Below are 15,586 nucleotides of genomic sequence, written 5' to 3'. Positions count from 1 at the left end.
AGAATTGAGCCTAGCCCGCTGCCTTGCGCGTGCTTTCCCGCCTTTTCTGCCGTTCACATGTCCCGACATGTCTGCCCTCGTTTGCTGTCTGCCGCGCTGAGAGAGCGGAGTGACGTTTAACTCCCTTACCCGATAGCGGATGTTGACTGTGGTGCCACGTGTGGAGCCTCCCGAGAGGTTTTCCCGCACTGAGTCAGGAGCGGACAGTACTCTCCGGGACTTCAAACGGTGAGCCACGCAATCTTTTCCATCCGTCGACCCTCGTCGCTCGGGGGCTCCTCGGACTTCGCTGACGGTGCCTCGTGCCCGAGGCGAACGCTCACCTTTTGTTGCCCCGCTGCGTACGCACGGCCGAGGGGTGGTACGGTGTCCTAGTGCGTAGCCTGGCTACGCCGACCCGTCTTCCTCCGAAGCCAACGCGAGCGCCTTGCCCTCGCTCGGGAAACCGGGCCTTGGTCCCGGTGTCTCCGTGGATCATCTTACTGCGGAGGCGTGCTCGTGGCACCCTGTGCAGTACTTTTGTGCTCGTGGCGTGAATAAGCCTATTTGGTTTCCCGCCGCGCCTTTTGCAACGGGCTGTACTGCGTTTGGTGTTGCCACAATAAAGTGTTGCGACTTTGAGCAGTATCGTGTTCTCGCCACGGCGACGGTTAACGCGTGCCCTGTGGCTTGCTAAGACCGGACCCACGCTGGTGGCCGTACTCCTTCGGGATACGTGTACACGACACTGGCGCCCAAGGCGGTATCAAAAGCTCTAGCTTTTGACTGCTCTTAGTGAGTCAGTTCGCCTGCGCGATTCGGGCTCGTCGCAACATGTCTGCTTCGTGGCATGCCGTGTTCCACAAGGAGGCCACCGCCTCTATCGACGGGCGCCCTTCGGCGCTCGCCTGTGTCGTCGCCCCTTTTTGTGGTGAAAACACTCCTACGTGGTAGCTGACGCGCTATCTTGGGCCCCCTGTTGTCTGCTGAGAAGCTGGATTTCGGTGCGATGGCCGCTCGCGGTGCCTTAGCACATTCAAGCGTCGGGAGCGAAACAGCGGCGAAAAGGGAGAGTCCCCATGAGAACGACCTTGGCTGCTATCCAGGTAAGTGGCGCACTGCGTAGCGGCCGAGCGGGGGAACTTTCCGAAGGCCACCGTGCCGACAGCGAAACCGTGACGCCATGCACGCGGCGGTTGCTGCAGTCCTGAAAGGGCACGATACCAGACTCCCCCATTTGGGAGAATGGGAATTGCTTTCGGCAGCGAAGAGCTACTGAAGGCTCAGCAGAGTGATCCGTTTTATGTTTCGGAGGGACGAAGAGCCGTATATGCTGCTTGCTTTGCAGTGGGCGCCGTTAAACCGTCTTGAGAGGCGCGTAGCGCCGTTACGCTGCCTGTTCTGCGGCGGGCGCGATTAGGGGGCTGAAAGAGCGTGTGTCGCTGAGTCCCCGGCGGATTCAATTTGCTGGACCATGACGGGCTCCTGCTGAACTATATAGCCATTGACGACGAGTCCATTGACCCGTTTAAGGTGGTTATGCCCAAAAGACTGAGAGCCGCACTGTTGCGATCCTCTCACGACGAACCCATGGCCGGGCACCTGAGTGGCTCGAACGTTTTTGCAAACTGAGCAATGTTGTGACCTGGCCCGGCACGAAGCGTGACTTTTATCGCTATTCAGTGCCTGCCACGTCTGACAAACGGTTGAACCTAGGGTTGGAAAGCCAGCCGGTCTTATGAACCGATTGTCAGTGAGCGTCCGTGGCGCGTAGTAGCTAAAAGATCCTCCTTGGGAAAAACTCAGCCGTGCCCGCATCGCAGACCTGAAGCCCTTCATCACGGTCTGACGAGCTCACGCCAGCGCCCTGCGGCACTTCACGCAAGCAACGGGCACACCCGAGACGGCGGACCGCATTCGGACCCCGCACCGGTATAATCTGAGGAAGCGGTCACATTTGTGATTTCGCGCCGGACGGTGGACTTCTCCGCAACCAAAGGTCCTCAGTTTACTGCCTAGCCTCAGTATTGGTTAGCTTCTTTACGGCCTTTTCTCGTAAAGAAGTTGACCCCACCCTGTCTGCTGGCAGTGTTTCTTTTTTTTAAATGTTCGTGTGTATTTTCTGTTTCATTTGTGTAATATTAGGTGTTATTTGTGTTTTATGTTTTTTGCCAGATGTTGAGTGTCATTTTGCTCTGTTTTTACTTTTTTTCGTGTTCTTTTCATCTACCGCGAAGGGAGCTGTGTGTGACCTTCAGTGTTGGTGCTTGCCGAGAGAGAGAGACGAAGGACGCTTTGCGCCTACGCTCGCGCAGCTGTCGGCGGTGTGTGTGCGTGCTGCTGTGCGTGTGTAAGTGCGTGACGCTTCAGTGCGAGCCCGCTAAGTATGCGTCATGGCTTTCCTCCTATCGACGCAGACACTGGAGGTGCTGGGGGGCACTGAACTACTGACATCAGACCGTCTGGCTGTGCTCTGCTCTCGGCCGTCACCGAAGAAGCCCTGCTGCCTTCCACAATGGCTCCTGCGCGAAGCCAGCTGAGAGCAGCTATATGCTGCCGCCCAATGCCAGGGTGCCTCGCAGCCAATTCTGGTTCGGCCTCCCTGATAATGGAAAGGCCCGGCTTTCGGCAACGTCCTGCTCTGTCATCGAGCAAAAAATGCGGGGCCTCCGAACCACAACCGAGGCGGCATTCGTCGGACTCGCGGCTTATCAAGAGCAGCAACGAGCCATCAGTGAGCCCCCTCCCGTACCTCTGACCTCGCACTCGGGCATCGCACCCAGCGGACACTGTCACGCCCTTCCACCCCTCCGCGCATCGGACGCTATCCCCCTTCAGCAACACGAACACTAGTCCCACTTCCCTGTGCTCCCTTTCGCGATTGTTTTTATAGTGTCATGTGTTTATTTTGTTATTTATGTTTCTGTTTCTCCTTTGTCGTCATTCTTTAGCAGCAGTAGCAGGGCTCGACTGAGGTTAGCTGTCGCTCATAGCAGTGTCATTTTAACTGCAAGGGTGACATCCGGCTGCCTTTTGCTGACCGGTAAAGGGCAAATTTAGGAGAGGGAATGTGGGAATTGAGGATAGCCCGCTGCCTTTGTGCGGGCTTTGCCGCCTTTTCTGCCGTTCTCATGTCCCGGCATGTCTGCCCTCCCTTGCTGTCTGCCGCGCTGAGAGAGCGGAGTGACGTTTAACTCCCTCACCCGGTAGCGGATGTTGACTGTGGCGCCGTGCGTGGAGCCTCCCGAGAGGCTTTCGCGCGCTGCGTCAAGAGCGGACAGTACTCTCCGGGACTTCAAACGATGAGCCACGCAATCTTTTCCGTCCGTCGACCCTCGCCGCTCGGGGGCTCGTCGGACTTCGCTGACGGTGCCTCGTGCCCGAGGCGAACGCTCACCTTTTGTTGCCCCGCTGCGTACGCACGGCCGAGGGGTGGTACGGTGTCCTAGTGCGTAGCCTGGCTACGCCGACCCGTCTTCCTCCGAAGCCAACGCGAGCGCCTTGCCCTCGCTCGGGAAACCGGGCCTTGGTCCCGGTGTCTCCGTGGGTCATCTTACTGCGGAGGCGTGCTCGTGGCACCCTGTGCAGTACTTTTGTGCTCGCGGCGTGAATAAGCCTATTTGGTTTCCCGCCGCGCCTTTTGCAACGGGCTGTACTGCGTTTGGTGTTGCCACAATAAAGTGTTGCGACTTTGAGCAGTATCGTGTTCTCGCCACGGCGACGGTTAACGCGTGCCCTGTGGCTTGCTAAGATCGGACCCACGCTGGTGGCCGTACTCCTTCGGGATATGTATACACCACAGAGTGCAACAAGAAGATATTGCTGAATGTACGGAATGTCTTTATTGCATGACGGTCGTTATTGGTGGGGGCGTGTTGAAATGAATAACGATAAAATTATAGACCAATAACTTGGGAAATAACAGGCACGTTAGAAAGATGCCTGGCCAAATGCAACCATCGCTGGCACGAGACAGGCGCCATTGTGGACATACTGCCTTTACGTTTCGGCTTTCCTCTCTGGCATCCACGCACCTTGGTGTGAAAAGACAGATTTCTTGATAGGTACTGGCCGCAGGTATACGAGATATTATATGTAGGTTGAGTATGCAACAGCTAAACTACACGCGATAAGAAAAAAGTTAGCCCTCCAAGAAACTGGATTTAAGCTTTGCAGTTCGTGAGCCTCTGAAATTTAAAACGTACACGTATGTCCGAAGTGTACACTGCACGCGGCAAAGGGGCTTAATCTAGAGAACAAAGACCTCAAAGTGTAGGTTTGCCATCGTTAATTTGGGGCCCAAGACCATTCATGTAGAGCGGGACCTCACTGCACGCGCATAATTACAGTGGTTAGCACATCGATACTTTACTAACTTTCTGTGCTTCAAGCGTTGTGATTGGTACATGTGCCCTATGCACGCTTATCCCGTTTTTCGACGCACCATTTGAATACATCATAAAACCACACGCAGATAACTCGACTATACCGACCAGGCCACAAGAAGGTGGCGCAGAACCACCAGAATACGCGCGCATGTAGAACGCACACACACGTACGCGGGCACACACACAGACACACACACACATACAATTGCATAAAAGGTACTTGTGAGTCGGCTCACCAGAGAAGTCGCGAAGGTCAAATTTAGAGCAGCGTTCCCGGGCGGTAGCCTTAAAAAGGAGTTTTATCGTTATTGATGTCAAGTAAAACTTCTCCAAGATGTTTCGACGCACTCCTACGCTGCAAAACGGCCTGTGATTGCTGTCAGATATATTCATACTAATAAGAAAAGTGATCACATGTTCTTCTACATGTGGGGGGTCTAGGCATCATGAACGTTCCTGCGCTTGCGTAGGAAGCCTAGAAATGAAAACCAGGATGCAGCATAGTAAAGTGAAAGGTGAGTGATAAATTATTGCACCTCATGCTGTCACCGCGTCTTCCTGTTCTGCCTTATGTGCTGCGTGCGTGCACCTGTTCAATGCCAAGGGCCATTTACAAAAGGAATGGCGTTCCCTCTTCTGTTCCCAAGAAGCCTAACGGGTTACTGATACAGTTCTACCGATCCTCAATGGAACGCTTGAGTTCCTTAGTTCCTCCGAAAAAGGACTAGTTCCAGGAAAATTGTTCTTTGAAAAGGCATTCTCTACAACACTGAATTTTTTCTCCGGGTTTATCTTTCTTCGTGTCTTCTCTCTCTCTCTCTCTCTCTCTCTCTCTCTATATATATATATATATATATATATATATATATATATATATATATATATATATATAGACTCATCATACTCATCCTCTTCAGCCAGACCTGTGTTGTGGGGCAGAGGCTCGACAAGTAAAAGAAGTGTCTTGCAGCCAAAAAGTTGCCTTGCAATATATATATATATATATATATATATATATATATATATATATATATATTGCAAGGCAACTTTTTGGCTGCAAGACACTTCTTTTACTTTTCGAGCCTCTGCCCCACAACACAGGTCTGGTTGATGATGATGAGTATGTACGTATGATAAAATGACGCGCATGAATAATGCTCACATTTATTTTCCCCCCACGCTTGAGCGGCCAGCCCGGACGCGTCTTAGACGGAAACGGAACGTCGAACGAATGGTTTCAGACGCGATACCTGGACAATCTCCGAACCTCGACAGCGACGATCCGAAGAAAGGTCGCTGGGAGTGACACGGTAATTCACTGGTGACGTTTGTTCATTGATCCAATGAAGCGTGACAGAAATTTATCGCACAATCCTGGAGTACGAATGGGTGTCCAAAGCAACACTTCATCCCCAGGACTGAAGGAGACGTCGCGATGAGAGCTGTCGTAGCGCTGCTTGCGATCTTGCTGATTGGCTTCTGTATTAAGGCGAGCCCGTTGCCGACATTCCTCGAGCCTTGTGATGAACTGCTTTGATACGGTTGCCGAGGCGTCAGTTGGAACAATTAGGAAAGAGACGTCGATGGTGGATGTCGGTGAACCGCCGTACACGAGGTAGAAAGGCGAATAGGCAGTAGTTCATTGAACAGCGGTGTTATGGGCAAACGTCACAAAAAGCAAAATTTTATCCCAGCTGTCGTGGTTTGGTGCGATGTACATCGATAGATAGCATGTCTGTTAGTGTCCGATGAAATCTGTCTGTCAGCCCATTAGTTTGGGGGTGGTAGGCTGACGTCGTCTTATGTACTGTACCACAGGTTGTGAGCAGAGTTTCGATTATGTTGGACAAGAACGTTTTCCCGCGATCACTCAGGAGGACGCGAGGTGCACCGCGGCGCAATACAATGGCGTTGAGAAAGAAGTCTGCGACGTCCGAAGCAGAACGTGTGCGTAGTGCAGCAGTCTCTGCGTACCGTGTAAGGTGATCGACAGCAGTCAAAATGCAACGATTATTTGCTGGTGTGTGGGGAGAGGTCCTAGTAGGTCTATGCCAACAATGGCTAAAGGAGTCTCGCGACACGGGATGGGTTGCAGAAGGCCGGCAGGAGACGAAGTTGGCCGCTTCCGCCGTTGACTCAGATGGCAAGATGCAACGTATTTGGCCACAAAGGTAGAGATGCCAGGCCAGAAGAAACGTTTCCTGATGTGGTTTTGTGTTTTGTGAAATCACAAGTGGCCTGCACATGAGTCATCGTGAAAGGCTTCGACGACTTGGTGACGTAGAAAACGCGGAAGTACTGAAAACCAGCGGTGTCCATCAGTAAACGTAACGATAGAGCACCTTGTTATCGAGCCTAAATTGCCGTAGTTGTCGGCGCAATCTAGCATTAGGAGTATATGATACACCATTTAGGCGTTGAATAACGCTATTGCAATATGGATAATCACGCTGGTGTGTGGCGAACTCGGTGCAGCGATTTGAAGCCGGCGTGTTGATAACCGCAAGTTGTGATAATGTGAGGGGTGACGCAGATTTTTGCCCACCAGACGAGCAATCACCTGACATACTTGATGATGACAGTGGAAGGGGGCAGCGAGAAACAGTATCTGCATCTTGGTGTTTTTTGCCAGACTTATATATGACGTGAAAATCGTACTCTTGTAGGCGGAGCACCCAACGACCGAGGCGACCAGACAAGTTATTCAGTGACGATAGCCAGCACAAGGCGTGATGGTCTGTAATGACTGTGGATTGGCGTCCGTAAAGATACGGTCGAAATTTTTGTACGGCCCAAACGACAGCAAGGCACTCCTGCTCAGTTAGGGAGTAGTTCTGTTCAGCAGCCGCAAGAGCACGACTAGCATACGCAATAACTCTTTCCCGTGAAGTGGCATCCCGCTGTAGAAGAACTGCACCAATGCCATGGCCGCTCGCGTCAGTCTGGAGACATGTAGGTGCTAAGACGTCCCCCGCTACGCCACCGATCGCTAAAGAGAGGGAAGAACACTCAACCCCTTTTCTATCCGGTTCCCTCTTGGCTACGTGTCTCAATCACTTTCCACATACAGGGAATCGTGCTGGGGCCGGGAAGTAATAGACGCTACGCCCTGTTCCTGTTTACTGATTCGTTTATTTATTACTAACTGCAAACCTCGTATACGCGCATACATCAACGACTACACAAAATTATAACACATGATTTACACACTCGCAAATTATAACACATGATTTACACACTCGCAAAGTGCGACGCAGGATACATAAGGAAAATAACTTTGACAATAAAATGGTGCGACGATACAATGTAGACGCATCACGACACGAATGGTAAAGTCATTATAGAATAAAACCCCGCAATGTCTCAACACGCCACCTCCCTTTCCACAAAGCTAATCTAAATAAGATGCATAAAGTCCGTCTCACGAAAGGTCCATGTTGACGGGGGCCTCGGAGCTGGCTGTTCGAGTCGGGGCTCAGGGCTTCTTCCTGTGGTCATTGTCCGATTCGTCGGCGCCTTCATCGTCTCCGTCATCATCGCCTTCGTCGTGCCTCTCAGTGATTTTCATCTTAGTCCTCTTTCGTAATGCTTCATTCACTCGCCTCCTATCCCCAGCTTTCATTCTTCATCGTACCGTCCTTGCGGCAGTCATCATCTCATCGCTCCTCATCGCTATCTCTTCGCACCGTTATCTTCCTTTTCCATTCCGTCTCTCTACCATCTCGAGCTCATCGTATCGTATCTCTCTGACTCCCCTCTCATCATCTCCTAGCTCCTTTTTGTAGGACCCGACTCCGCCACACCGGGGCACCAAACCAATCGCCACTATCCACGCGGCATATTTCTCTGTCAGTCGGTGTGTGTCATCTTCGACGGCCGCTCCCGTGGCCCGCACCAGTAGAAAACCCTCTCCCAAACAAAGCCGAGTAAGTAACAATGTACAAACTCAAGCCTCAGGGAGAGTGATTGGCGAGCCGTCCGAAGACACTTTAATTACGGCAGAACAATGGTCCCGATGCTTCCGGTACTTGGTGAGCCGATGATGTCCAGACCAAGTATCAACGTTTTTATGTAGCTTGGTGTCTCCCGCAAAATTCTCCGTAGCCGCCGCTTCTTCGTCATTCACCGCCGCGGGCGGCCATCCGCGCAGAACGCATTAATGAGCCCTGGAGCCACGGAGGATGACGGAAAGCCATACTGGACCCGGCACAAGCGCCGTGGCAGCGTCGCATTCCCCGAACCAACAAAAGGTGCTCTGCTGCTCCCCCATGCCACAAATCTAAGGGTGCGCGCCGATTATCTCCACCGTACACTGTCACACGGTCTGTAGACGACAAGGCGCCGCCCGGTCCTCGTGTTTGCGCGGGGGAGCCCGTGAGAATAGTAGAAATAATCCTTCGCTCCGGAATGCCCATTTGTTACACCGAAGGTTTTCTTTTCCTTTTTTTATGCGTGGGTTTGAGAAACGAACGAAAACATCTTGAAAGGAGCTGGGTTCAGTCCGTGTTTGCGGGGACGTCACAGTCCGTTCTCGTCGAAATGGCACAGAACAGCGTCGGATGTTAAAGCATGCTTTAGGGCTTGAAAGGCCAGCTCGCAATCGTCGTTCCAAGCGAAAGTTGATCCGAATGTCAGCAGCTTTTGCAGCGGCGACGCGATGGTAGCAAAATGGCTGATGAAGCGGCGGAAGTAGGACGCCAGGCCCAGGAAACTTCGTTAGTGTTTCTGATTTCTGGCCGAGGGAAGCGTATCACGGCAGCAAGCTTGTCAGGATCCGGGCGAACGCCATCTTTGCTGACAAGGTGGCCCAATACCTTGATGTTCTTGTTGGCGAAATGGCATTTCTTCGTGTTTAGCTGAAGTCCAGCACTAGAAATACACGTCAAAACTTCGTTTAAACAATGAAGGTGCTGACGAAAACAAGTGGAAAAAATGACAATGTCATCTAGATAACACAGACATGTTTTCCATTTTAGGCCGCGTAGAACTGTGTCAATCATGCGTTCAAACGTGGCAGGAGCATTACATAAACCGAATAGCATCACGTTGAATTTATACAGCCCGTCTGGTGTTGCAAATGCTGTTTTTTTCTTTGTCTGCTTCGTGCATAGGTATTTGCCAATAACCAGACGGTAAATCCAGGCTAGAGAAAAATTCAGCGCCTTGCAGACAGTCAAGGGCGTCGTCGACTCGTGGGATCCAGTACACGTCTTTTCGTGTGATCTTATTAAGTGCTCGATAATCGACGCAGAATCGCACCGAACTGTCCTTCTTTCGGACTAGCACTACAGGGGTTGACCACGAGCTGGCCAAAGGCCGGATAACATCTCGTTTGAGCATATCAACAATGTTGTTCTCAATGATTTTGCGCTCTGCGGATGACACTCAATATGGGCGGTGGTGTACAATTGTATTGCCTTCCGTTATAATTCGATGTATGGCGACGGAAGTGCGACCCAAAAGCTTAGAATTTACATCAAATGAAGCACTGTGTTTTTGAAGGATACCCAAAAGTTCTTGCTTTTGCGCTGATGTGAGATCAGCATTCATTGTGGCTGTTAAAGCAGCCATCGTAGCATCGTCATCAGTACTCGTAGAGAAAGATGGTGCGTCTGCGTGAAGGGGTACCAGAGAAAGTGGTTCGGTGTCTGTGAAGCAAACCACACTGGTGCCCTGGGGCAGTGCAACAGGCAAAAAAGTAGGGTTAACTGCCGTAACTAATGCTCTGCCATCATGAAAGCGCACCAGGCTAAAAGTAATGGTAAGCTCACCAGAGATGTAGCGTCCATACGGTGCTAGGAACACATCACCAGTACTGATCTTATCTGATGTCAGGGTTAGAATATGCTCATGGTCTGGAGGGATAAAACAGTCATCAGCGGTGACGAAGCGCTGGCTATGAGCATCTTTATGAGACGAAAGCGCAGTATCTGACATACGAATGATCCTCTGACGGCAAGATATCTCGGCTGAAGCTGAGGAGAGAAAGTCCCTCTCTAAAACGAGCGCATTAGTACACGAGGACAGAACGAGGAACTGTATATGGTGAAGGATGCCCTCAATAAAAACTCGTGCTGTGCAAACACCAGAAGGCTGAACAAAAACCGCATTAGCACAGCGAAGGAGAGGGACATCATACGGTGTCTTCACTTTGCGCAAACGGGAACACAAGTCCACACTAATAACTGAGAGCGATGCACCTGTGTCCACCAAGGCTTCAGTCCATATACCCTCAACACACACTGAAAGTACATTTGAAGGGCATTCCGGAGGAGTTCGATGCTGTCCGTCAAATGCAGCTTTTCCTCCTGAAGCTGCACTGTTTAGTTTTCTGGGCGGTGATCAGACGCCGTGGTAGCTGGACGAAGTGGTGACAAGGAACGGCACATAGGTGACGGGGAACGACGGCGTGAGGAGCGGAATGTACTGGCTGCGTCGAAGTGCTGTGGAGATGGTGAGCGGCGTTAGTACAGTTGATATGGGTGGCGATGTTGTGGAGCAGGGGCAAACTAATCCCTCTCGAATTCACCATAGCCCCGCCTTTCGTCTTGTTGACGTCGACGACAGAACCGTGAGATGTGGCCACGTATTCCGCAATAATAGCAAATCGATCGAGTTGGACGCCAGGCATGGAAAGAAGGAGGCGGTGCCCTCGAGGTAAGGGCATTCATTGAGGGCTGCGTAGTTGACACATACTGATGTGATTGCTGAGAAGGTGACGCTGCAACCACCTGAGCGTATGTCGGCTTTGGAGTGGTGTGCGAGCTCGGGACTTGCTCACACGTCATGGATGCCAGCTTGCAGCTCCTCCCTGACGATGTAGCGGAGGCTGCCTGCAGAAGGCGTTATGCGGAGCTCATAAGACGACGAGGTGGCCTGGAGTTGCAGCTCCTCGCCGATCACGGACCATATCAATGACCAGAGCTCATTGTCTTGCGTTGGCCTGATATCTCCTGTGTCAGGTTGTAAACGTATGAGTTGGAGGTCATCGAGTCGCTGACACGTACTGATGATATCCGCGACCGTGGTGGGGTGCTTTGCCGCTGAAGCGCTAAATGCGACGGCGCCTATGCCCTTGAGCAGGTGGCGAACGCGGTCATGCTACACCATCGAGCTGTCGATGCGACGGCATAGGGCGAGGACATCCTCAATGTACGAAGTATAAGACTCACCGGAGTGCTGAACACGTTCAGCAAGCTTCCGTTTGGCTATGTCTGCACGGACAGAAGGAATGGCAAATATCTGGCGGAGCTGCTGCTTAAAGGTAGGCCAGTCGGGGAAATCCTGTTGATGGGTGAGAAACCATGTCTTAGCGACCCTCGTTTGATAGAACGGTACGCGGGACAGCTTCACAGAATCATGCCAATAGTTGAGCGCACTCACACGGTCGTACTCATCCAACCAGTCTTCAACGTCTTCACCGCGAAGGCCGGGGAAAATCGGTGGATCTTTTTGAGGGGCGGTGAGAGTCCAAGAAGGCATGCCCAGGGGTGCAGGCGCGGTGCATGGAGCCGTGTTGTTGTGCTCGTCTTGCGACAAGACCATGGGCTGACTGCGCAGACGGCAACCCGACGGGAGCTCCAGGGATTGTGGGTAGTCGAAGATAACAAAAAATCACTGCAGAGAGAGGACCAGGGGACCAGAAAGCACTTTCCACCACATGTAAGGCAACGTTTTGGCTGCAAGACACTTTTTTTACTTGTCGAGCCTCTGCCCCACAACACAGGTCAGGCTGATGATGATGAGTATGTACATATAATAAAATGACGCGCATGAATAATGCTCACAATATATATATATATATATATATATATATATATATATATATATATATATATATATATATATATATATATATATATATATATATGAAATAGCTGTTCAGAGTTTCTTCAGGCTACCGTACTAAAAATTATAAACTTCGAGAATAGTGACTCGCTTTGGCCGCAAATAACACACACGCAAAATGAAGAAACACTCAACGGCAAGCACAAGCCGCTTGTGCTTGTCGTTGAGTGTTTCTTCACTTTTCGTGTGTGTTATTTGCGGCCAAAGCATGTCAGTAAGCAAGTACCAACTAGGCCAACAATCAGTATTCGAGAATAGTGCAGTATAAGAAACAAAACAATTTATTTATTTATACCTAACAGTTTCTGTTGGTGGACGTAACTTCTTCGGGGAATCTTATCGAAATGATACAAATTCCCGTAGCACGGGGCCACCCTCACAGTTTGAAGGCCCCCAAACTAAAAAAAACAAAAAATAAAAAAACGAACAAATGAGGTACACAGGAACAAGAAGAAGGAAGGAGCGGCGAAGAGCCGCCTGAAGCGGGCGGGTAATGCATGCAATTTTACTAAGGGTAGATAAGACGGGCTACCAGTGCAGTCGACCAAGGAAAAGAGAAAAAATGACAGAATAGCCATGGAGGGAGTGATGAATAGTGGGACGAAGCGTAAGCCCGTCTATTCGTTTTTGCTTCCATTCATCCATGCTTGCGTCTGTGTGGCCGCCCGTCCGTCCATCCGCCCGTCCGTGCGTGCGTCTGATCGTACGTGCGCACGTTCATCTGTGCGTCCGTCCCAGCTATCGTCCATGCATCCACTCCTGTGTCTGCCCATGCGTCCATCTGTCCTGCAGCCATCAATGCGTCCGTCCATACATCTGTCTGTGTGTCCATTCGTCCACCAATTCAACACTCCAAGTACCACCATCTCGCATCTTTTCATCATATATTTTTCATATAGAAGCACCGCCATGCAGTGGACATTCCAAGGACTGAATGAGGGGAGGCAAACGCACACTTTCTTACGGCTTGCGATTCATGTCTACCTCCCACCTTTAACCACCTCGAGTTCATGGTATATACTAGTTCACTCTATTCATGGCACTGCGGCGCAACGCTCGCTAAACCTTTCTAAAACCTTGGAGGTTACGCCCAGTGAGTATAACGTAGCAACCCTTTCTTGTCTTCTGTGCCTTGTTGAACAATAGAATATTTGCAGCGTGCGCGTTTAGTAAACGCCAAATTGTCATGTGTCTCGTTCCCCCTGAGCAGCCATTGGCATGTAAATTGAGCACAATCTTTTATTTTTCAACAATGCACAAAAGAAATCTATCACCGGCACCACCTCGGAGGTCAAAGTGTTATACTTGTTACCCACTACTACAACGGCTACGAGGGACGAACGGGTGTCGCTAGAAAGAGCTTCGCCCCTTAAAAGTGAAACATATTGCCGCTTACTCGCGTCCCACAAATAAATCGAGGTAAAGTTCTCGTGGTTCGGCGGCTGTGCCGTGGCGTCGGGCCACACACACGCACAAACAAGAAAAATACGACCCACTCCAGCTTTAGGAAAACATTGGCCACGATACAAAGCTGAATGTGCCCCCCCTCCCACACCTGCTCTCTGCTGCAGAAAAGTGATAATCAGACATAGCCAAAATAAACGAATAAATACTATTTAGGATATCTACAAACAAAAGTATAAACATAAAGAATAAAAGTACTTAAAAATTAAAATTGGCCCGAATCTACATGTTACACTGTAGATGTTGTCGAAAGACGATAGCCTTGCGTCTGGAGAGAATCAACAAAACGTTTATTTGATGTTCTGCGCAAGAAAATCGTTGAATGGTATTCTGAAGACTAGACTGCGGTTTTCGTGCGAGTTTTTCTTGGGGATTGTCGCATTTTTTTCGCTCATACCATGCGTTAGATTTCCGCGCCCGCTTCAAGCCTTTGGGGGCACAGCCCTTCTTAGGGCTATCCCCAGTCATTGGCCCACCTGTACTTCGGTACCGGGCTCGGGCCAAACAAAGCCATAAGGCAGACTTGCACTCGAAGCAGCAGAAGCTTCAGGTTGCGTCTCTAACACTGACGCTTCGCGACCGATGGCCATGGCCACCGACCTCAAACTGCGCAAAGCTCGCCTTCGGGCGAGCGCGAGGAACAGCGCTCCATCAAGGACGCGCGAACTCGGGCGACACCCTCGGAAACGGATAAATCGTCCGTGTCTAGTTCCTCTTAGGAACATCAGACACCACTGTCGTCATCACCGCATAGCCAGGACACGGTTTGTGAGGAGACTGGCACCACCAGCTTCCGATTCAACACTCCAACTCGCCCCCCAGCTCAACTGGACACCGACCCTGAATCTGGGCCCGTGACGCAGCCCCCGGCCCCTCCTGCAGCAGCGGGAGAGCACGGCGGCACCATCCTCTACCGCCCAGTTGGCAAGAAGTCCAACTTCCTCGCCACGACCCGCGAAGCCATCGGTACTTGCCTCTGCGAATTCTCGGCCACACTGCGCGTCCGCGCCAATTTTTGGCGCAACGTCGTCGCTGTGGATATCCATCCCCTCGCGGATCTCACACCCCTGCTCAGAGCCACCCCGATCTGCGACACCCACGTCAGGGGGAAGCTCCTTGTGGAAAACAGCTGCGTGGGCACCAAATATTGCGTCGATGCAACCCATGACTTGGACGACATCGTGGCCAACCTCGAAGCAGCCGTCCCGGTCATCTCTTGCGTCCGACGAGGCAGGTGCCTCACGCTCACATTTCAGGACACTACAGTGGCAACGCGTGTGGCCCTCTTCAAGAATCAGAGGCTGGTCCGCCCTCGACTGCCGTGGCCCCTTCAGTGAACCCGCAGCGGCTGTTTCGGTCACGCTACTGTGATGTGTTCACGGGACCAACGCTGCCTCCGCTGCGGCGGCAGCCACGCAAAAGCACCGTGTCCTGTTGAGCGCCCTCGCTGCATTCAGTGCAGTGACACACAGCCGGCTAACGAGCCGCACTGCCCTTCCTGGCAAATTAAGCGCAAGGCCGCCGTCATCATCGCCTCTTCTGATGGCCTGGTGACGCACCACCAAGCGCTGGAGAAGGCCAGGACCACTGTCAACAACATCGACAAGCAAGACGGCGCGGCACTCGTCCAGGGCCGCTCCTTTCGGGACGCTGTCACCTCCGGTCGTCGATTAGCTTTCGCATCCCCTTCTCGCCCCCCTATTAGTGCGCCTACAGCAAGCGCGAGTGCCCGATCACCTTCCCCTCTTGATAGCCCCACCTCGGAGGCAGACCCCAAGGACGCAGTGATCAATGCACTTGTTGCTCCTATCCGCGCTGTGATGGTTTCCCTGCCGGCTGATTTGCCGGTTCGTCGTCTGTGTGTTGCGGCTATCGCTGCGCATGAAGCGATCGTTCCGGCGAAATGA

The sequence above is a fragment of the Rhipicephalus microplus genome, chromosome 7 (genome assembly GCF_043290135.1).
Source record: "Rhipicephalus microplus isolate Deutch F79 chromosome 7, USDA_Rmic, whole genome shotgun sequence".
NCBI lineage: Eukaryota > Metazoa > Arthropoda > Arachnida > Ixodida > Ixodidae > Rhipicephalus > Rhipicephalus microplus.
This window is presented reverse-complemented; position numbering follows the sequence as displayed.